Source organism: Heptranchias perlo, unplaced genomic scaffold (genome assembly GCF_035084215.1).
Source record: "Heptranchias perlo isolate sHepPer1 unplaced genomic scaffold, sHepPer1.hap1 HAP1_SCAFFOLD_543, whole genome shotgun sequence".
Classification (NCBI taxonomy): domain Eukaryota; kingdom Metazoa; phylum Chordata; class Chondrichthyes; order Hexanchiformes; family Hexanchidae; genus Heptranchias; species Heptranchias perlo.
In genome coordinates this window covers 40,981-65,000 of record NW_027139563.1, presented here as the reverse complement: position 1 = coordinate 65,000, position 24,020 = coordinate 40,981, and the positions used below count along the sequence as shown (strand labels likewise).

General features: G+C 47.7%; 1 pseudogene; it reads left to right on the top strand.

Annotated features, from left to right (window-relative positions):
• LOC137315382 (FH1/FH2 domain-containing protein 3-like) overlaps nt 1-24,020 on the top strand; it is a 66,450-nt pseudogene that overhangs the window by 1,640 nt on the left and 40,790 nt on the right.

The following is a 24,020-nucleotide window of genomic DNA, read 5'->3' as shown; positions in this document are numbered from 1 at the left end:
GGAGGGTCAGTACTGAGGGAGCGCCGCACTGTCGGAGGGGCGGTACTGAGGGAGCGCTGCACTGTCGGAGGGTCAGTACTGAGGGAGGGTCACACTGTCGGAGGGTCAGTACTGAGGGAGCGCAGCACTGTCGGAGGGTCAGTACTGAGGGAGCGCCGCACTGTCGGAGGGTCAGTACTGAGGGAGGGTCACACTGTCGGAGGGGCGGTACTGAGGGAGCGCTGCACTGTCGGAGGGTCAGTACTGAGGGAGCGCCGCACTGTCGGAGGGTCAGTACTGAGGGAGGGTCACACTGTCGGAGGGTCAGTACTGAGGGAGCGCCGCACTGTCGGAGGGTCAGTACTGAGGGAGCGCTGCACTGTCGGAGGGTCAGTACTGAGGGAGCGCTGCACTGTCGGAGGGTCAGTACTGAGGGAGCGCCGCACTGTCGGAGGGTTAGTACTGAGGGAGCGCCGCACTGTCGGAGGGTCAGTACTGAGGGAGCGCCGAGCTGTCGGAGGGTCGGTACTGAGGGAGCGCCGCACTGTCGGAGGGTTAGTACTGAGGGAGCGCCGCACTGTCGGAGGGTCAGTACTGAGGGGAGCGCCGAGCTGTCGGAGGGGGCGGTACTGAGGGAGCGCCGCACTGTCGGAGGGGCGGTACTGAGGGAGCGCCGCACTGTCGGAGGGTCGGTACTGAGGGAGCGCCGCACTGTCGGAGGGTCGGTACTGAGGGAGCGCCGCACTGTCGGAGGGTCGGTACTGAGGGAGCGCCGCACTGTCGGAGGGCCGGTACTGAGGGAGCGCCGCACTGTCGGAGGGGCGGTACTGAGGGAGCGCCGCACTGTCGGAGGGTCGGTACTGAGGGAGCGCCGCACTGTCGGAGGGTCGGTACTGAGGGACCGCCGCACTGTCGGAGGGTCAGCACTGAGGGAGCGCTGCACTGTCGGAGGGTCAGTACTGAGGGAGCGCTGCACTGTCGGAGGGTCAGTACTGAGGGAGCGCTGCACTGTCGGAGGGTCAGTACTGAGGGAGCGCTGCACTGTCGGAGGGTCAGTACTGAGGGAGCGCTGCACTGTCGGAGGGTTAGTACTGAGGGAGCGCCGCACTGTCGGAGGGTCGGTTCTGAGGGAGCGCCGCACTGTCGGAGGGGCGGTACTGAGGGAGCGCCGCACTGTCGGAGGGTCGGTACTGAGGGAGCGCCGCGCTGTCGGAGGTGCCGTCTTTTGGATGAGACATTAAACCGAGGAGCCCCGTCTGCCCCCTCTCGGGTGGGTGTAAAAGATCCCACGGCCACTATTGGAAGAAGAGCAGGAGGGGGGAGTTTCCCCCGGTGTCCTGGGGCCGATATTTATCCCTCAAACCAACATCACTAAAAAAAATCAGATGATCTGGTCATTTATCACATTGTTGTTTGTGGGATCTTGCTGTGCGCAAATCGGCTGCTGCGTTTCCCACATCACAACAGTGACTGCACTTCAAAAAAAAAGTAATTAATTGACCATGAAGGACCTTTGAGGTGTCCGGGGAAGTGAAAGACTCCCATTTCTATCCAGCTCCCATTCACCACCTCAGGACGTCCCAAAGCAGTTTACAGACAACGAGGTACTTGTTTTTTTGAAGTGCAGTCACTGTTGTGATGTGGGAAACGCAGCAGCCAATTTGCGCACAGCAAGATCCCACAAACAGCAATGAGATAAATGACTAGATCATCTGTTTTTTAGTGATGTTGGTTTGAGGGATAAATATCGGCCCCAGGACACCGGGGAGAACTCCCCCTCCTGCTCTTCTTCCAATAGTGGCCGTGGGATCTTTTACACCCACCCGAGAGGGGCAGACGGGGCCCTCGGTTTAACGTCTCATCCGAAAGACGGCACCTCCGACAGTGCGGCGCTCCCTCAGCACGGCCCCTCCCACAGTGCGGCGCTCCCTCAGTACTGACCCTCCGACAGCGCGGCGCTCCCTCAGTACCGACCCTCCGACAGTGCGGCGCTCCCTCAGTACTGATCCTCCGACAGTGCGACGCTCCCTCAGTACTGACCCTCCGACAGTGCGACGCTCCCTCAGTACTGATCCTCCGACAGTGCGACACTCCCTCAGTACTGACCCTCCGACAGTGCGGCGCTCCCTCAGTACTGACCCTCCGACAGTGCGGCGCTCCCTCAGTACTGACCCTCCGACAGTGCGGCGCTCCCTCAGTACTGACCCTCTGGCAGTGCGGCGCTCCCTCAGTACTGACCCTCCGACAGGGCGGCGCTCCCTCAGTACGGACCCTCCGACAGTGCGACGCTCCCTCAGCACCGACCCTCCGACAGTGCGGCGCTCCCTCAGTACCGACCCTCCGACAGTGCGGCGCTCCCTCAGTACCGACCCTCCGACAGTGCGGCGCTCCCTCAGTACCGCCCCTCCGACAGTGCGGCGCTCCCTCAGTACCGACCCTCCGACAGTGCGGCGCTCCCTCAGTACCGACCCTCCGACAGTGCGGTGCTCCCTCAGTACTGCCCCTCCGACAGTGCGGCGCTCCCTCAGTACTGACCCTCCGACAGTGCGACGCTCCCTCAGTACTGACCCTCCGACAGTGCGACGCTCCCTCAGTACCGACCCTCCGACAGTGCGGCGCTCCCTCAGTACTGCCCCTCCGACAGTGCGGCGCTCCCTCAGTACTGACCCTCCGACAGTGCGGCGCTCCCTCAGTACCGCCCCTCCGACAGTGCGGCGCTCCCTCAGTACCAACCCTCCGACAGTGCGGCGCTCCCTCAGTACCGACCCTCCGACAGTGCGGCGCTCCCTCAGTACTGACCCTCCGACAGTGCGGCGCTCCCTCAGTACCAACCCTCCGACAGTGCGGCGCTCCCTCAGTACCGACCCTCCGACAGTGCGGCGCTCCCTCAGTACTGACCCTCCGACAGTGCAGCGCTCCCTCAGTACTGACCTTCCGACAGTGCAGCGCTCCCTCAGTACTGACCCGCCGACAGTGCGGCGCTCCCTCAGTACGGACCCGCCGACAGTGCGGCGCTCCCTCAGTACCGACCCTCCGACAGTGCGGCGCTCCCTCAGTACCGACCCTCCGACAGTGCAGCGCTCCCTCAGTACTGACCCTCCGACAGTGCAGCGCTCCCTCAGTACAGCCCCTCCGACAGTGCGGCGCTCCCTCAGTACAGCCCCTCCGACAGTGCGGCGCTCCCTCAGTACAGCCCCTCCGACAGTGCGGCGCTCCCTCAGTACCGACCCTCCGACAGTGCAGCGCTCCCTCAGTACTGACCCTCCGACAGTGCAGCGCTCCCTCAGTACAGCCCCTCCGACAGTGCGGCGCTCCCTCAGTACTGACCCTCCGACAGTGCAGCGCTCCCTCAGTACTGACCCTCCGACAGTGCGGCGCTCCCTCAGTACAGCCCCTCCGACAGTGCAGCGCTCCCTCAGTACTGACCCTCCGACAGTGCAGCGCTCCCTCAGTACTGCCCCTCCGACAGTGCGGCGCTCCCTCAGTACTGGCACCGGGGGAGTGTCAGCCCTGGATTATAGGTCTCTAGTCTCTGGAGCGGGGACTCGAACTCACAACCTTCTGACTCAGAGAGAGTGAGACCCTCCCTGAGCCACAGAAATCTCGGTAAGAATTAAATTCCCAACCTGGTCATTATTTGTGCGGCCCACAGAATGCAGGAGGACTTGCTGCAGCCTGCGTCTGTCCAAAGAGCAGGGACTCAATCAGCAGCTAATCCCCTGTGGTTTCTCCCCGTCAATTTAGATTCCTCCCTGGGCAGTTCCTGCCCTCTGTGGGTCTCAGAACCGCACAGAGAGGGACACTTACCTCGAGAAACAGTTCATTGATAATCCAGGCTGACTAATCCAGGGCGGACACTCCAGTGCAGTACTGAGGGAGCGCAGCACTGTCGGAGGGTCGGTACTGAGGGAGCACCGCACTGTCGGAGGGTCGGTACCGAGGGAGCGCCGCACTGTCGGAGGGTCGGTACTGAGGGAGCGCCGCACTGTCGGAGGGTCGGTACTGAGGGAGCGCCGCACTGTCGGAGGGTCGGTACTGAGGGAGCGCCGCACTGTCGGAGGGTCGGTACTGAGGGAGCGCCGCACTGTCGGAGGGTCAGTACTGAGGGAGCGCCGCACTGTCGGAGGGTCGGTACTGAGGGAGCGCCGCACTGTCGGAGGGTCGGTACTGAGGGAGCGCAGCACTGTCGGAGGGTCGGTACTGAGGGAGCACCGCACTTTCGGAGGGTCGGTACTGAGGGAGCGCCGCACTGTCGGAGGGTCGGTACTGAGGGAGCGCCGCACTGTCGGAGGGTCAGTACTGAGGGAGCGCCGCACTGTCGGAGGGTCAGTACTGAGGGAGCGCCGCACTGTCGGAGGGTCAGCACTGAGGGAGCGCCGCACTGTCGGAGGGTCGGTACTGAGGGAGCGCCGCACTGTCGGAGGGGCAGTACTGAGGGAGCGCCGCACTGTCGGAGGGGCAGTACTGAGGGAGCGCCGCACTGTCGGAGGGTCAGTACTGAGGGAGCGCCGCACTGTCGGAGGGTCAGTACTGAGGGAGCGCCGCACTGTCGGAGGGTCAGTACTGAGGGAGCGCCGCACTGTCGGAGGGGCAGTACTGAGGGAGCGCCGCACTGTCGGAGGGTCAGTACTGAGGGAGCGCCGCACTGTCGGAGGGGTAGTACTGAGGGAGCGCCGCACTGTCGGAGGGTCGGTACTGAGGGAGCGCCGCACTGTCGGTGGGTCAGTACTGAGGGAGCGCCGCACTGTCGGAGGGTCGGTACTGAGGGAGCGCCGCGCTGTCGGAGGGTCAGTACTGAGGGAGCGCCGCACTGTCGGAGGGTCAGTACTGAGGGAGCGCCGCACTGTCGGAGGGTCAGTACTGAGGGAGCGCCGCACTGTCGGAGGGGCAGTACTGAGGGAGCGCCGCACTGTCGGAGGTGCCGTCTTTCGGATGAGACGTTAAACCGAGGGGCCCCGTCTGCCCCTCTCGGGTGGGTGTAAAAGATCCCACGGTCACTATTGGAAGAAGAGCAGGAGGGGGGAGTTCTCCCCGGTGTCCTGGGGCCGATATTTATCCCTCAAACCAACATCACTCAAAAAAACAGATGATCTGGTCATTTATCACACCGCTGTTTGTGGGATCTTGCTGTGCGCAATTTGTCTGTTGCGTTTCCTACCTTACACTTCAAAAAGAAACTTTATTGGCCATAAAGCTCTTTGGGACGTCCTGAGGTTGTGAAAGGCCGCGATATAATTGCAAATTCTTTCCTCATTTCCCGATGAACGTATTTGTTGCAATTGAGGAGCAGTATTTCTGAGCTCAGTTATTTTCTTCAGAGAGTGAGGAGACCCCCCCTCTCTGTCTGGGGCTGGGTTTGACCCCCAGGTCCCCAGAGGGTGAAAGGTCAGAGTCTGACCCCACTGCGCCCACAGGTGGGACGCACACCGCCACGACACAACTTTCCGTACCACGTGTGCGTCAGGCGATCTCTCCCCTCTTGTTTTCAGAAGCGGAGCGTGGGGACGAGGCCCGAGCTGACCGTGCTGTGTGTGAAGAGAAGCAATGTCATCAACATTGGCCTGACCAGCCTGCCGGCCCCTCACATTGTCCGGGCTGCGCTGCTCAGCTTCGACGAGTGTGTCCTGGAGAAGGAAGCCATTGAGGTGAGACTCTGAGAGGCAGGGGAGGGTTGGGACTGCAGGGGGCTCGCTGGAGTATTTGTGGGGAGATTGGTGTGTCTGCAGATATGTGTCTGGACATGGTATGTCTGTACGTGTGTCTGTAGATATCTGTGTCTGTGTCTGTAGATATTTGTGTCTGTGTGTGGATATTTGTGTCTGTGTGTATAGATATTTGTGTCTGTGTGTGTAGATATTTGTGTCTGTGTGTGTATTGATATTTGTGTCTGTGTCTGTAGATATTTGTGTCTGTGTGTGGATATTTGTGTCTGTGTGTATAGATATTTGTGTCTGTGTGTGTAGATATTTGTGTCTGTGTGTGTAGATATTTGTGTCTGTGTGTGTATTGATATTTGTGTCTGTGTGTATAGATATTTGTGTCTGTGTGTGTAGATATTTGTGTCTGTGTGTGGATATTTGTGTCTGTGTGTATAGATATTTGTGTCTGTGTGTATAGATATTTGTGTCTGTGTGTGTATTGATATTTGTGTCTGTGTGTATAGATATTTGTGTCTGTGTGTGTAGATATTTGTGTCTGTGTGTGGATATTTGTGTCTGTGTGTATAGATATTTGTGTCTGTGTGTGTAGATATTTGTGTCTGTGTGTGTTGATATTTGTGTCCGTGTGTATAGATATTTGTGTCTGTGTGTATTGATATTTGTGTCTGTGTGTAGATATTTGTGTCTGTGTGTATTGATATTTGTGTCTGTGTGTATAGATATTTGTGTCTGTGTGTGTAGATATTTGTGTCTGTGTGTATAGATATTTGTGTCTGTGTGTGTAGATATTTGTGTCTGTGTGTGGATATTTGTGTCTGTGTGTATTGATATTTGTGTCTGTGTGTGGATATTTGTGTCTGTGCGTAGATATTTGTGTCTGTGTGTATAGATATTTGTGTCTGTGTGTATAGATATTTGTGTCTGTGTGTATAGATATTTGTGTCTGTGTGTGGATATTTGTGTCTGTGTGTGTAGATATTTGTGTCTGTGTGTATAGATATTTGTGTCTGTGTGTATAGATATTTGTGTCTGTGTGTATAGATATTTGTGTCTGTGTGTATAGATATTTGTGTCTGTGTGTGTCGATATTTGTGTCTGTGTGTATAGATATTTGTGTCTGTGTGTGTTGATATTTGTGTCTGTGTGTTGATATTTGTGTCTGTGTGTATTGATATTTGTGTCTGTGTGTATAGATATTTGTGTCTGTGTGTGTAGATATTTGTGTCTGTGTGTATAGATATTTGTGTCTGTGTGTGTAGATATTTGTGTCTGTGTGTATAGATATTTGTGTCTGTGTGTATAGATATTTGTGTCTGTGTGTGTATAGATATTTGTGTCTGTGTGTATAGATATTTGTGTCTGTGTGTATAGATATTTGTGTCTGTGTGTATAGATATTTGTGTCTGTGTGTATAGATATTTGTGTCTGTGTGTATAGATATTTGTGTCTGTGTGTTGATATTTGTGTCTGTGTGTATTGATATTTGTGTCTGTGTGTATAGATATTTGTGTCTGTGTGTTGATATTTGTGTCTGTGTGTATTGATATTTGTGTCTGTGTGTATAGATATTTGTGTCTGTGTGTGTCGATATTTGTGTCTGTGTGTATAGATATTTGTGTCTGTGTGTGTTGATATTTGTGTCTGTGTGTTGATATTTGTGTCTGTGTGTATTGATATTTGTGTCTGTGTGTATAGATATTTGTGTCTGTGTGTGTAGATATTTGTGTCTGTGTGTATAGATATTTGTGTCTGTGTGTATAGATATTTGTGTCTGTGTGTATAGATATTTGTGTCTGTGTGTATAGATATTTGTGTCTGTGTGTATAGATATTTGTGTCTGTGTGTATAGATATTTGTGTCTGTGTGTGTGGATATTTGTGTCTGTGTGTATAGATATTTGTGTCTGTGTGTGGATATTTGTGTCTGTGTGTGTGGATATTTGTGTCTGTGTGTATAGATATTTGTGTCTGTGTGTGGATATTTGTGTCTGTGTGTTGATATTTGTGTCTGTGTGTATAGATATTTGTGTCTGTGTGTGTAGATATTTGTGTCTGTGTGTATAGATATTTGTGTCTGTGTGTGTAGATATTTGTGTCTGTGTGTATAGATATTTGTGTCTGTGTGTATAGATATTTGTGTCTGTGTGTGTATAGATATTTGTGTCTGTGTGTATAGATATTTGTGTCTGTGTGTATAGATATTTGTGTCTGTGTGTATAGATATTTGTGTCTGTGTGTATAGATATTTGTGTCTGTGTGTATAGATATTTGTGTCTGTGTGTATAGATATTTGTGTCTGTGTGTATAGATATTTGTGTCTGTGTGTGTGGATATTTGTGTCTGTGTGTATAGATATTTGTGTCTGTGTGTGGATATTTGTGTCTGTGTGTAGATATTTGTGTCTGTGTGTAGATATTTGTGTCTGTGTGTAGATATTTGTGTCTGTGTGTATTGATATTTGTGTCTGTGTGTATAGATATTTGTGTCTGTGTGTATAGATATTTGTGTCTGTGTGTATAGATATTTGTGTCTGTGTGTGTGGATATTTGTGTCTGTGTGTGTGGATATTTATGTCTGTGTGTATAGATATTTGTGTCTGTGTGTATAGATATTTGTGTCTGTGTGTATAGATATTTGTGTCTGTGTGTGTAGATATTTGTGTCTGTGTGTATAGATATTTGTGTCTGTGTGTGTGGATATTTGTGTCTGTGTGTATAGATATTTGTGTCTGTGTGTATTGATATTTGTGTCTGTGTGTATAGATATTTGTGTCTGTGTGTATAGATATTTGTGTCTGTGTGTGTAGATATTTGTGTCTGTGTGTATAGATATTTGTGTCTGTGTGTGTGGATATTTGTGTCTGTGTGTATAGATATTTGTGTCTGTGTGTATAGATATTTGTGTCTGTGTGTATAGATATTTGTGTCTGTGTGTGTGGATATTTGTGTCTGTGTGTATAGATATTTGTGTCTGTGTGTGTAGATATTTGTGTCTGTGTGTATAGATATTTGTGTCTGTGTGTGTGGATATTTGTGTCTGTGTGTATAGATATTTGTGTCTGTGTGTGTAGATATTTGTGTCTGTGTGTATAGATATTTGTGTCTGTGTGTATAGATATTTGTGTCTGTGTGTATAGATATTTGTGTCCGTGTGTATAGATATTTGTGTCTGTGTGTATAGATATTTGTGTCTGTGTGTATAGATATTTGTGTCTGTGTGTATAGATATTTGTGTCTGTGTGTATAGATATTTGTGTCTGTGTGTATAGATATTTGTGTCTGTGTGTGGATATTTGTGTCTGTGTGTGTTGATATTTGTGTCTGTGTGTATAGATATTTGTGTCTGTGTGTATCGATATTTGTGTCTGTGTGTATTGATATTTGTGTCTGTGTGTGTAGATATTTGTGTCTGTGTGTGTAGATATTTGTGTCTGTGTGTGTATAGATATTTGTGTCTGTGTGTGTATAGATATTTGTGTCTGTGTGTATAGATATTTGTGTCTGTGTGTATAGATATTTGTGTCTGTGTGTGTATAGATATTTGTGTCTGTGTGTGTATAGATATTTGTGTCTGTGTGTATAGATATTTGTGTCTGTGTGTATAGATATTTGTGTCTGTGTGTATAGATATTTGTGTCTGTGTGTGTATAGATATTTGTGTCTGTGTGTGTATAGATATTTGTGTCTGTGTGTATAGATATTTGTGTCTGTGTGTGTATAGATATTTGTGTCTGTGTGTATAGATATTTGTGTCTGTGTGTGTATAGATATTTGTGTCTGTGTGTATAGATATTTGTGTCTGTGTGTATAGATATTTGTGTCTGTGTGTATCGATATTTGTGTCTGTGTGTATTGATATTTGTGTCTGTGTGTGTATAGATATTTGTGTCTGTGTGTACAGATATTTGTGTCTGTGTGTATAGATATTTGTGTCTGTGTGTGTAGATATTTGTGTCTGTGTGTATAGATATTTGTGTCTGTGTGTATAGATATTTGTGTCTGTGTGTGTAGATATTTGTGTCTGTGTGTATAGATATTTGTGTCTGTGTGTATAGATATTTGTGTCTGTGTGTGTATAGATATTTGTGTCTGTGTGTATAGATATTTGTGTCTGTGTGTGTAGATATTTGTGTCTGTGTGTATAGATATTTGTGTCTGTGTGTGTAGATATTAGTGTCTGTGTGTATAGATATTTGTGTCTGTGTGTATAGATATTTGTGTCTGTGTGTAGATATTTGTGTCTGTGTGTATAGATATTTGTGTCTGTGTGTATAGATATTTGTGTCTGTGTGTGTAGATATTTGTGTCTGTGTGTATAGATATTTGTGTCTGTGTGTGTAGATATTAGTGTCTGTGTGTATAGATATTTGTGTCTGTGTGTGTAGATATTTGTGTCTGTGTGTAGATATTTGTGTCTGTGTGTATAGATATTTGTGTCTGTGTACAGATATTTGTGTCTGTGTGTATAGATATTTGTGTCTGTGTACAGATATTTGTGTCTGTGTGTATAGATATTTGTGTCTGTGTGTATAGATATTTGTGTCTGTGTGTATAGATATTTGTGTCTGTGTGTAGATATTTGTGTCTGTGTGTATAGATATTTGTGTCTGTGTGTGTAGATATTTGTGTCTGTGTGTGTCGATATTTGTGTCTGTGTGTGTATTGATATTTGTGTCTGTGTGTGTAGATATTTGTGTCTGTGTGTGTAGATATTTGTGTCTGTGTGTAGATATTTGTGTCTGTGTGTATAGATATTTGTGTCTGTGTGTGTAGATATTTGTGTCTGTGTGTGTATTGATATTTGTGTCTGTGTTTGTAGATATTTGTGTCTGTGTGTGTAGATATTTGTGTCTGTGTGTATAGATATTTGTGTCTGTGTGTGTAGATATTTGTGTCTGTGTGTGTCGATATTTGTGTCTGTGTGTGTATTGATATTTGTGTCTGTGTGTATTGATATTTGTGTCTGTGTGTGTCGATATTTGTGTCTGTGTGTGTAGATATTTGTGTCTGTGTGTAGATATTTGTGTCTGTGTGTATAGATATTTGTGTCTGTGTGTGTAGATATTTGTGTCTGTGTGTGTATTGATATTTGTGTCTGTGTTTGTAGATATTTGTGTCTGTGTGTGTAGATATTTGTGTCTGTGTGTGTAGATATTTGTGTCTGTGTGTGTATTGATATTTGTGTCTGTGTTTGTAGATATTTGTGTCTGTGTTTGTAGATATTTGTGTCTGTGTGTATTGATATTTGTGTCTGTGTGTGTATTGATATTTGTGTCTGTGTGTATAGATATTTGTGTCCGTGTGTATTGATATTTGTGTCTGTGTGTATAGATATTTGTGTCCGTGTGTATTGATATTTGTGTCTGTGTGTATAGATATTTGTGTCTGTGTGTATAGATATTTGTGTCCGTGTGTATAGATATTTGTGTCCGTGTGTATTGATATTTGTGTCTGTGTGTATAGATATTTGTGTCCGTGTGTATTGATATTTGTGTCTGTGTGTATTGATATTTGTGTCCGTGTGTATTGATATTTGTGTCTGTGTGTATTGATATTTCTGTCCGTGTGTATTGATATTTGTGTCTGTGTGTATAGATATTTGTGTCTGTGTGTATAGATATTTCTGTCCGTGTGTATTGATATTTGTGTCCGTGTGTATTGATATTTGTGTCCGTGTGTATTGATATTTGTGTCCGTGTGTATTGATATTTGTGTCCGTGTGTATTGATATTTGTGTCCGTGTGTATAGATATTTGTGTCTGTGTGTATAGATATTTGTGTCCGTGTGTATTGATATTTGTGTCTGTGTGTATAGATATTTGTGTCCGTGTGTATTGATATTTGTGTCTGTGTGTATTGATATTTGTGTCCGTGTGTATTGATATTTGTGTCTGTGTGTATTGATATTTGTGTCCGTGTGTATAGATATTTGTGTCTGTGTGTATTGATATTTGTGTCTGTGTGTATTGATATTTGTGTCCGTGTGTATTGATATTTGTGTCTGTGTGTATTGATATTTGTGTCCGTGTGTATTGATATTTGTGTCCGTGTGTATTGATATTTGTGTCCGTGTGTATTGATATTTGTGTCCGTGTGTATTGATATTTGTGTCCGTGTGTATAGATATTTGTGTCTGTGTGTATAGATATTTGTGTCTGTGTGTGTAGATATTTGTGTCTGTGTGTATAGATATTTGTGTCTGTGTGTATTGATATTTGTGTCTGTGTGTATTGATATTTCTGTCCGTGTGTATTGATATTTGTGTCTGTGTGTATAGATATTTGTGTCTGTGTGTATAGATATTTGTGTCTGTGTGTATAGATATTTGTGTCTGTGTGTATAGATATTTGTGTCTGTGTGTATAGATATTTGTGTCTGTGTGTATAGATATTTGTGTCTGTGTGTATAGATATTTGTGTCTGTGTGTATAGATATTTGTGTCTGTGTGTATAGATATTTGTGTCTGTGTGTATAGATATTTGTGTCTGTGTGTATAGATATTTGTGTCTGTGTGTATAGATATTTGTGTCTGTGTGTATAGATATTTGTGTCTGTGTGTATAGATATTTGTGTCTGTGTGTATAGATATTTGTGTCTGTGTGTATAGATATTTGTGTCCGTGTGTATTGATATTTGTGTCTGTGTGTATAGATATTTGTGTCCGTGTGTATTGATATTTGTGTCCGTGTGTATTGATATTTGTGTCCGTGTGTATTGATATTTGTGTCCGTGTGTATTGATATTTGTGTCCGTGTGTATAGATATTTGTGTCCGTGTGTATTGATATTTGTGTCTGTGTGTATAGATATTTGTTCCTTTATGTGTGTGGGTAGTTTTTTCTGTACGTGTGTATTGGTAAATGAGTCTCAGTGTGTGTGCGTGAGCATGTGTGTGTTTGTTAGGGTATGTGTGTCTGAGAGCATGCATGTGTTATTGTGTGCTTGAGCATGTGTGTGAGTGTGTGCGTGTACATGATCATGCATGTGTGTGAATGTGAGTGTGTGTGTAAGTGTCTGTGAATGTGCGTGCAGGTGTGCATGTGAGCGTGTGTCAGTGTGTTTGTGAGCCTGTGTCTGAGCGTTTGTGTGTATCTGTGAGGGTGTGCGTGCATGTGTCAGTTTGTGTGTGAGTGTGCGTGTGTGTCAGTGTGTGGTGTGTGTGTCGGTGACAGTGTACATGTGAGCCTGTGTGTGTGTGTCAGTGATTGTGTCACAGTGTATGTGTCAGTGTGTGTGTCATATTGTGGGTGTCAGTGTGTGTGTGTCGGTGTGAGTGTGTCAGTGTGTCGATCTGTGTCAGTGTTTGGATGTGTGTCTGTGTGGGTGTCAGTGTGTGTGTGTGTGTGTCAGTGTGTGGATGTGTGTCTGTGGGTGTGTGTGTGTGTGAGTGTGTGTGTGTGTGTCAGAGTGTGTGTGTGTGTTTGTGCGTGTCAGTGTGTCAGAGTGTGGATGTGAGTCTGTGGGTGTGTGTGTGTTAATGTGAGTGTGTGTCAGAGTGTCAGAGTGTGGGTGTGAGTCTGTGGGTGTGTGTGTGTCAATGTGAGTGTGTGTCAGTGTGTCAGAGTGTGGGTGTGAGTCTGTGGGTGTGTGTGTGTCAATGTGAGTGTGTGTCAGTGTGTCAGAGTGTGGGTGTGTGTCTGTGGGTGTGTGTGTGTGAGTGTGTGTGTGTGTGTCAGAGTGTGTGTGTGTGTTTGTGCGTGTCAGTGTGTCAGAGTGTGGGTGTGAGTCTGTGGGTGTGTGTGTGTCAATGTGAGTGTGTGTCAGTGTGTCAGAGTGTGGGTGTGAGTCTGCATGTGAGTGTCCATGTCCACAACACCCCTCCAGCACCGGGTGACGGACTGAATGAAGGCAGTTATGAACTCCCCACTCTCCCTCTTGCCCGCAGAGACTGCAGACGATGGTCCCCACGGTGGAGGAGCTGGAGAGGATTCGCGACGCACAGCGAGCCAGCCCACTGCTGCCCCTGGGCTCCGCCGAACAATTCCTCCTCACACTGGCCTCCGTCAGCGAGCTGCCAGCCCGACTACAGCTCTGGTCCTTCAAACAGGACTATGACACGATGGAGAAGGTGGGGCCCATCGGGAGAATCAAAGAGATGGAGAGGGGGGAGAGAGAGTGTTAGAGTGAGGGGTGTGGGATATATCAGAGTGTTACAGTGAGGGGTGTGGGATATATCAGAGTGTTACAGTGAGGGGTGTGGGATATATCAGAGTGTTACAGTGAGGGGTGTGGGATATATCAGAGTGTTACAGTGAGGGGTGTGGGATATATCAGAGTGTTACAGTGAGGGGTGTGGGATATATCAGAGTGTTACAGTGAGGGGTGTGGGGTATATCAGAGTGTTACAGTGAGGGGTGTGGGGTATATCAGAGTGTTACAGTGAGGGGTGTGGGGTATATCAGTGTGTTACAGTGAGGGGTGTGGGGTATATCAGAGTGTTACAGTGAGGGGTGTGGGGTATATCAGTGTGTTACAGTGAGGGGTGTGGGGTATATCAGAGTGTTACAGTGAGGGGTGTGGGATATATCAGAGTGTTACAGTGAGGGGTGTGGGATATATCAGAGTGTTACAGTGAGGGGTGTGGGATATATCAGAGTGTTACAGTGAGGGGTGTGGGGTATATCACAGTGTTACAGTGAGGGGTGTGGGGTATATCAGAGTGTTACAGTGAGGGGTGTGGGGTATATCAGAGTGTTACAGTGAGGGGTGTGGGATATATCAGAGTGTTACAGTGAGGGGTGTGGGATATATCAGAGTGTTACAGTGAGGGGTGTGGGGTATATCAGTGTGTTACAGTGAGGGGTGTGGGATATATCAGAGTGTTACAGTGAGGGGTGTGGGGTATATCAGTGTGTTACAGTGAGGGGTGTGGGGTATATCAGAGTGTTACAGTGAGGGGTGTGGGGTATATCAGTGTGTTACAGTGAGGGGTGTGGGATATATCAGAGTGTTACAGTGAGGGGTGTGGGGTATATCAGAGTGTTACAGTGAGGGGTGTGGGATATATCAGAGTGTTACAGTGAGGGGTGTGGGATATATCAGAGTGTTACAGTGAGGGGTGTGGGGTATATCAGAGTGTTACAGTGAGGGGTGTGGGATATATCAGAGTGTTACAGTGAGGGGTGTGGGATATATCAGAGTGTTACAGTGAGGGGTGTGGGATATATCAGAGTATTACAGTGAGGGGTGTGGGGTATATCAGAGTGTTACAGTGAGGGGTGTGGGATATATCAGAGTGTTACAGTGAGGGGTGTGGGATATATCAGAGTGTTACAGTGAGGGGTGTGGGATATATCAGTGTGTTACAGTGAGGGGTGTGGGATATATCAGAGTGTTACAGTGAGGGGTGTGGGATATATCAGAGTGTTACAGTGAGGGGTGTGGGATATATCAGAGTGTAACAGTGAGGGGTGTGGGGTATATCAGAGTGTTACAGTGAGGGGTGTGGGATATATCAGAGTATTACAGTGAGGGGTGTGGGGTATATCAGAGTGTTACAGTGAGGGGTGTGGGATATATCAGAGTGTTACAGTGAGGGGTGTGGGATATATCAGAGTGTTACAGTGAGGGGTGTGGGATATATCAGTGTGTTACAGTGAGGGGTGTGGGATATATCAGAGTGTTACAGTGAGGGGTGTGGGATATATCAGAGTGTTACAGTGAGGGGTGTGGGATATATCAGAGTGTAACAGTGAGGGGTGTGGGGTATATCAGAGTGTTACAGTGAGGGGTGTGGGATATATCAGAGTGTTACAGTGAGGGGTGAGGGATATATCAGAGTGTTACAGTGAGGGGTGTGGGGTATATCAAAGTGTTACAGTGAGGGGTGTGGGGTATATCAGAGTGTTACAGTGAGGGGTGTGGGATATATCAGAGTGTTACAGTGAGGGGTGTGGGATATATCAGGGTGTTACAGTGAGGGGTGTGGGATATATCAGAGTGTTACAGTGAGGGGTGTGGGGTATATCAGTGTGTTACAGTGAGGGGTGTGGGATATATCAGAGTGTTACAGTGAGGGGTGTGGGGTATATCAGAGTGTTACAGTGAGGGGTGTGGGGTATATCAGTGTGTTACAGTGAGGGGTGTGGGATATATCAGAGTGTTACAGTGAGGGGTGTGGGATATATCAGAGTGTTACAGTGAGGGGTGTGGGGTATATCAGAGTGTTACAGTGAGGGGTGTGGGGTATATGAGAGTGTTACAGTGAGGGGTGTGGGATATATCAGAGTGTTACAGTGAGGGGTGTGGGATATATCAGAGTGTTACAGTGAGGGGTGTGGGGTATATCAGAGTGTTACAGTGAGGGGTGTGGGGTATATCAGAGTGTTACAGTGAGGGGTGTGGGATATATCAGAGTGTTACAGTGAGGGGTGTGGGATATATCAGAGTGTTACAGTGAGGGGTGTGGGATATATCAGAGTGTTACAGTGAGGGGTATGGGGTATATCAGTGTGTTACAGTGAGGGGTGTGGGATATATCAGAGTGTTACAGTGAGGGGTGTGGGGTATATCAGAGTGTTACAGTGAGGGGTGTGGGGTATATCAGTGTGTTACAGTGAGGGGTGTGGGGTATATCAGTGTGTTACAGTGAGGGGTGTGGGATATATCAGAGTGTTACAGTGAGGGGTGTGGGGTATATCAGAGTGTTACAGTGAGGGGTGTGGGATATATCAGAGTGTTACAGTGAGGGGTGTGGGATATATCAGAGTGTTAGAGTGAGGGGTGTGGGATATATCAGAGTGTTACAGTGAGGGGTGTGGGATATATCAGAGTGTTACAGTGAGGGGTGTGGGATATATCAGAGTGTTACAGTGAGGGGTGTGGGGTATATCAGTGTGTTACAGTGAGGGGTGTGGGATATATCAGAGTGTTACAGTGAGGGGTGTGGGATATATCAGAGTGTTACAGTGAGGGGTGTGGGGTATATCAGAGTGTTACAGTGAGGGGTGTGGGGTATATGAGAGTGTTACAGCGAGGGGTGTGGGATATATCAGAGTGTTACAGTGAGGGGTGTGGGATATATCAGAGTGTTACAGTGAGGGGTGTGGGGTATATCAGAGTGTTACAGTGAGGGGTGTGGGGTATATCAGAGTGTTACAGTGAGGGGTGTGGGATATATCAGAGTGTTACAGTGAGGGGTGTGGGATATATCAGAGTGTTACAGTGAGGGGTGTGGGATATATCAGAGTGTTACAGTGAGGGGTGTGGGGTATATCAGAGTGTTACAGTGAGGGGTGTGGGGTATATCAGAGTGTTACAGTGAGGGGTGTGGGGTATATCAGAGTGTTACAGTGAGGGGTGTGGGATATATCAGAGTGTTACAGTGAGGGGTGTGGGATATATCAGAGTGTTACAGTGAGGGGTGTGGGATATATCAGAGTGTTACAGTGAGGGGTGTGGGGTATATCAGTGTGTTACAGTGAGGGGTGTGGGATATATCAGAGTGTTACAGTGAGGGGTGTGGGGTATATCAGAGTGTTACAGTGAGGGGTGTGGGGTATATCAGTGTGTTACAGTGAGGGGTGTGGGATATATCAGAGTGTTACAGTGAGGGGTGTGGGATATATCAGAGTGTTACAGTGAGGGGTGTGGGGTATATCAGAGTGTTACAGTGAGGGGTGTGGGGTATATCAGAGTGTTACAGTGAGGGGTGTGGGATATATCAGAGTGTTACAGTGAGGGGTGTGGGATATATCAGTGTGTTACAGTGAGGGGTGTGGGATATATCAGAGTGTTACAGTGAGGGGTGTGGGATATATCAGAGTGTTACAGTGAGGGGTGTGGGATATATCAGTGTGTTACAGTGAGGGGTGTGGGATATATCAGAGTGTTACAGTGAGGGGTGTGGGATATATCAGAGTGTTACAGTGAGGGGTGTGGGATATATCAGAGTGTTACAGTGGGGGGTGTGGGATATATCAGAGTGTTACAGTGAGGGGTGTGGGGTATATCAGAGTGTTACAGTGAGGGGTGTGGGATATATCAGAGTGTTACAGTGAGGGGTGTGGGGTATATCAGAGTGTTACAGTGAGGGGTGTGGGATATATCAGAGTGTTACAGTGAGGGGTGTGGGATATATCAGAGTGTTACAGTGAGGGGTGTGGGATATATCAGAGTTTTACAGTGAGGGGTGTGGGATATATCAGAGTGTTACAGTGAGGGGTGTGGGGTATATCAGAGTGTTACAGTGAGGGGTGTGGGATATATCAGAGTGTTACAGTGAGGGGTGTGGGATATATCAGAGTGTTACAGTGAGGGGTGTGGGATATATCAGAGTGTTACAGTGAGGGGTGTGGGATATATCAGAGTGTTACAGTGAGGGGTGTGGGATATATCAGAGTGTTACAGTGAGGGGTGTGGGATATATCAGAGTTTTACAGTGAGGGGTGTGGGGTATATCAGAGTGTTACAGTGAGGGGTGTGGGGTATATCAGTGTGTTACAGTGAGGGGTGTGGGATATATCAGAGTGTTACAGTGAGGGGTGTGGGATATATCAGAGTGTTACAGTGAGGGGTGTGGGGTATATCAGAGTGTTACAGTGAGGGGTGTGGGATATATCAGAGTGTTACAGTGAGGGGTGTGGGATATATCAGAGTGTTACAGTGAGGGGTGTGGGATATATCAGAGTGTTACAGTGAGGGGTGTGGGGTATATCAGAGTGTTACAGTGAGGGGTGTGGGGTATATCAGAGTGTTACAGTGAGGGGTGTGGGGTATATCAGAGTGTTACAGTGAGGGGTGTGGGATATATCAGAGTGTTACAGTGAGGGGTGTGGGATATATCAGAGTGTTACAGTGAGGGGTGTGGGATATATCAGAGTGTTACAGTGAGGGGTGTGGGGTATATCAGAGTGTTACAGTGAGGGGTGTGGGATATATCAGAGTGTTACAGTGAGGGGTGTGGGGTATATCAGAGTGTTACAGTGAGGGGTGTGGGATATATCAGAGTGTTACAGTGAGGGGTGTGGGGTATATCAGAGTGTTACAGTGAGGGGTGTGGGGTATATCAGAGTGTTACAGTGAGGGGTGTGGGATATATCAGAGTGTTACAGTGAGGGGTGTGGGGTATATCAGTGTGTTACAGTGAGGGGTGTGGGGTATATCAGTGTGTTACAGTGAGGGGTGTGGGATATATCAGAGTGTTACAGTGAGGGGTGTGGGGTATATCAGAGTGTTACAGTGAGGGGTGTGGGATATATCAGAGTGTTACAGTGAGGGGTGTGGGATATATCAGAGTGTTAGAGTGAGGGGTGTGGGATATATCAGAGTGTTACAGTGAGGGGTGTGGGATATATCAGAGTGTTACAGTTAGGGGTGTGGGATATATCAGAGTGTTACAGTGAGGGGTGTGGGATATATCAGAGTGTTACAGTGAGGGGTGTGGGATATATCAGAGTGTTAGAGTGAGGGGTGTGGGATATATCAGAGTGTTACAGTGAGGGGTGTGGGATATATCAGAGTGTTACAGTGAGGGGTGTGGGATATATCAGAGTGTTACAGTGAGGGGTGTGGGATATATCAGAGTGTTACAGTGAGGGGTGTGGGATATATCAGAGTGTTAGAGTGAGGGGTGTGGGATATATCAGAGTGTTACAGTGAGGGGTGTGGGATATATCAGAGTGTTACAGTGAGGGGTGTGCGATATATCAGAGTGTTACAGTGAGGGGTGTGGGGGATATCAGAGTGTTACAGTGAGGAGTGTGGGATATATCAGAGTGTTACAGTGAGGGGTGTGGGATATATCAGAGTGTTACAGTGAGGGGTGTGGGATATATCAGAGTGTTACAGTGAGGGGTGTGGGATATATCAGAGTGTTACAGTGAGGGGTGTGGGATATATCAGAGTGTTACAGTGAGGGGTGTGGGATATATCAGAGTGTTACAGTGAGGGGTGTGGGATATATCAGAGTGTTAGAGTGAGGGGTGTGGGGTATATCAGAGTGTTACAGTGAGGGGTGTGGGATATATCAGAGTGTTACAGTGAGGGGTGTGGGATATATCAGAGTGTTACAGTGAGGGGTGTGGGGTATATCAGAGTGTTACAGTGAGGGGTGTGGGATATATCAGAGTGTTACAGTGAGGGGTGTGGGATATATCAGAGTGTTACAGTGAGGGGTGTGGGGTATATCAGTGTTACAGTGAGGGGTGTGGGGTATATCAGAGTGTTAGAGTGAGGGGTGTGGGATATATCAGAGTGTTAGAGTGAGGGGTGTGGTATATATCAGAGTGTTACAGTGAGGGGTGTGGGATATATCAGAGTGTTACAGTGAGGGGTGTGGGATATATCAGAGTGTTACAGTGAGGGGTGTGGGGTATATCAGAGTGTTACAGTGAGGGGTGTGGGATATATCAGAGTGTTACAGTGAGGGGTGTGGGATATATCAGAGTGTTACAGTGAGGGGTGTAGGATATATCAGAGTGTTACAGTGAGGGGTGTGGGATATATCAGTGTGTTAGAGTGAGGGGTGTGGGATATATCAGAGTGTTAGAGTGAGGGGTGTGGGATATATCAGAGTGTTACAGTGAGGGGTGTGGGATATATCAGAGTGTTACAGTGAGGGGTGTGGGATATATCAGAGTGTTACAGTGAGGGGTGTGAGATATATCAGAGTGTTACAGTGAGGGGTGTGGGGTATATCAGAGTGTTACAGTGAGGGGTGTGGGATATATCAGAGTGTTACAGTGAGGGGTGTGGGGTATATCAGAGTGTTACAGTGAGGGGTGTGGGGTATATCAGAGTGTTACAGTGAGGGGTGTGGGATATATCAGAGTGCTACAGTGAGGGGTGTGGGGTATATCAGAGTGTTACAGTGAGGGGTGTGGGATATATCAGAGTGCTACAGTGAGGGGTGTGGGGTATATCAGAGTGTTACAGTGAGGGGTGTGAGATATATCAGAGTTTTACAGTTAGGGGTGTGGGATATATCCAGTGTTACAGTGAGGGGTGTGGGATATATCCAGTGTTACAGTGAGGGGTGTGGGGTATATCAGAGTGTTACAGTGAGGGGTGTGGGATATATCCATTGTTACAGTGAGGGGTGTGGGATATATCCAGTGTTGCAGTGAGGGGTGTGGGATGTATCCAGTGTTGCAGTGAGGGGTGTGGGGTGTATCAGAGTGTTACAGTGAGGGGTGTGGGGTATATCAGAGTGTTACAGTGAGGGGTGTGGGATATATCAGAGTGTTACAGTGAGGGGTGTGGGGCACATCAGAGTGTTACAGTGAGGGGTGTGGGATATATCAGAGTGTTACAGTGAGGGGTGTGGGATATATCAGTGTGTTACAGTGAGGGGTGTGAGATATATCAGAGTGTTACAGTGAGGGGTGTGGGGTATATCAGAGTGTTACAGTGAGGGGTGTGGGATATATCAGAGTGTTACAGTGAGGGGTGTGGGATATATCAGAGTGTTACAGTGAGGGGTGTGGGATATATCAGAGTGTTACAGTGAGGGGTGTGGGATATATCAGAGTGTTACAGTGAGGGGTGGGTATATCAGAGTGTTACAGTGAGGGGTGTGGGATATATCAGAGTGTTACAGTGAGGGGTGTGGGATATATCAGAGTGTTACAGTGAGGGGTGTGGGATATATCAGAGTGTTACAGTGAGGGGTGTGGGATATATCAGTGTGTTACAGTGAGGGGTGTGGGATATATCAGAGTGTTACAGTGAGGGGTGTGGGATATATCAGAGTGTTACAGTGAGGGGTGTGGGGTATATCCAGTGTTACAGTGAGGGGTGTGGGATATATCAGAGTGTTACAGTGAGGGGTGTGTGGTATATCCAGTGTTACAGTGAGGGGTGTGGGATATATCAGAGTGTTACAGTGAGGGGTGTGGGGTATATCAGAGTGTTACAGTGAGGGATGTGGGGTATATCAGAGTGTTACAGTTAGGGGTGTGGGATATATCAGAGTGTTACAGTGAGGGGTGTGGGATATATCAGAGTGTTACAGTGAGGGGTGTGGGGTATATCAGTGTGTTACAGTGAGGGGTGTGGGATATATCAGAGTGTTACAGTGAGGGGTGTGAGATATATCAGAGTTTTACAGTTAGGGGTGTGGGATATATCCAGTGTTACAGTGAGGGGTGTGGGATATATCAGAGTGTTACAGTGAGGGGTGTGGGGTATATCAGAGTGTTACAGTGAGGGGTGTGAGATATATCAGAGTGTTACAGTGAGGGGTGTGGGATATATCAGAGTGTTACATTGAGGGGTGTGGGATATATCAGATTGTTACAGTGAGGGGTGTGGGATATATCCATTGTTACAGTGAGGGGTGTGGGATATATCCAGAGTTGCAGTGAGGGGTGTGGGATGTATCCAGTGTTGCAGTGAGGGGTGTGGGGTGTATCAGAGTGTTACAGTGAGGGGTGTGGGGTATATCAGAGTGTTACAGTGAGGGGTGTGGGATATATCAGAGTGTTACAGTGAGGGGTGTGGGGCACATCAGAGTGTTACAGTGAGGGGTGTGGGATATATCAGAGTGTTACAGTGAGGGGTGTGGGATATATCAGTGTGTTACAGTGAGGGGTGTGAGATATATCAGAGTGTTACAGTGAGGGGTGTGGGGTATATCAGAGTGTTACAGTGAGGGGTGTGGGATATATCAGAGTGTTACAGTGAGGGGTGTGGGATATATCAGAGTGTTACAGTGAGGGGTGTGGGATATATCAGAGTGTTACAGTGAGGGGTGTGGGATATATCAGAGTGTTACAGTGAGGGGTGGGTATATCAGAGTGTTACAGTGAGGGGTGTGGGATATATCAGAGTGTTACAGTGAGGGGTGTGGGATATATCAGAGTGTTACAGTGAGGGGTGTGGGATATATCAGAGTGTTACAGTGAGGGGTGTGGGATATATCAGTGTGTTACAGTGAGGGGTGTGGGATATATCAGAGTGTTACAGTGAGGGGTGTGGGATATATCAGAGTGTTACAGTGAGGGGTGTGGGGTATATCCAGTGTTACAGTGAGGGGTGTGGGATATATCAGAGTGTTACAGTGAGGGGTGTGTGGTATATCCAGTGTTACAGTGAGGGGTGTGGGATATATCAGAGTGTTACAGTGAGGGGTGTGGGGTATATCAGAGTGTTACAGTGAGGGATGTGGGGTATATCAGAGTGTTACAGTTAGGGGTGTGGGATATATCAGAGTGTTACAGTGAGGGGTGTGGGATATATCAGAGTGTTACAGTGAGGGGTGTGGGGTATATCAGTGTGTTACAGTGAGGGGTGTGGGATATATCAGAGTGTTACAGTGAGGGGTGTGAGATATATCAGAGTTTTACAGTTAGGGGTGTGGGATATATCCAGTGTTACAGTGAGGGGTGTGGGATATATCAGAGTGTTACAGTGAGGGGTGTGGGGTATATCAGAGTGTTACAGTGAGGGGTGTGAGATATATCAGAGTGTTACAGTGAGGGGTGTGGGATATATCAGAGTGTTACATTGAGGGGTGTGGGATATATCAGATTGTTACAGTGAGGGGTGTGGGGTATATCAGAGTGTTACGGTGAGGGGTGTGGGATATATCAGAGTGTTACAGTGAGGGGTGTGGGGTATATCAGAGTGTTACGGTGAGGGGTGTGGGATATATCAGAGTGTTACAGTGAGGGGTGTGGGGTATATCAGAGTGTTACAGTGAGGGGTGTGGGATATATCAGAGTGTTACAGTGAGGGGTGTGGGGTATATCAGAGTGTTACAGTGAGGGGTGTGGGATATATCAGAGTGTTACAGTGAGGGGTGTGGGATATATCAGAGTGTTACAGTGAGGGGTGTGGGATATATCAGAGTGTTACAGTGAGGGGTGTGGGATATATCAGAGTGTTACAGTGAGGGGTGTGGGATATATCAGAGTTTTACAGTGAGGGGTGTGGGGTATATCAGAGTGTTACAGTGAGGGGTGTGGGGTATATCAGTGTGTTACAGTGAGGGGTGTGGGATATATCAGAGTGTTACAGTGAGGGGTGTGGGATATATCAGAGTGTTACAGTGAGGGGTGTGGGGTATATCAGAGTGTTACAGTGAGGGGTGTGGGATATATCAGAGTGTTACAGTGAGGGGTGTGGGATATATCAGAGTGTTACAGTGAGGGGTGTGGGATATATCAGAGTGTTACAGTGAGGGGTGTGGGGTATATCAGAGTGTTACAGTGAGGGGTGTGGGGTATATCAGAGTGTTACAGTGAGGGGTGTGGGGTATATCAGAGTGTTACAGTGAGGGGTGTGGGATATATCAGAGTGTTACAGTGAGGGGTGTGGGATATATCAGAGTGTTACAGTGAGGGGTGTGGGATATATCAGAGTGTTACAGTGAGGGGTGTGGGGTATATCAGAGTGTTACAGTGAGGGGTGTGGGATATATCAGAGTGTTACAGTGAGGGGTGT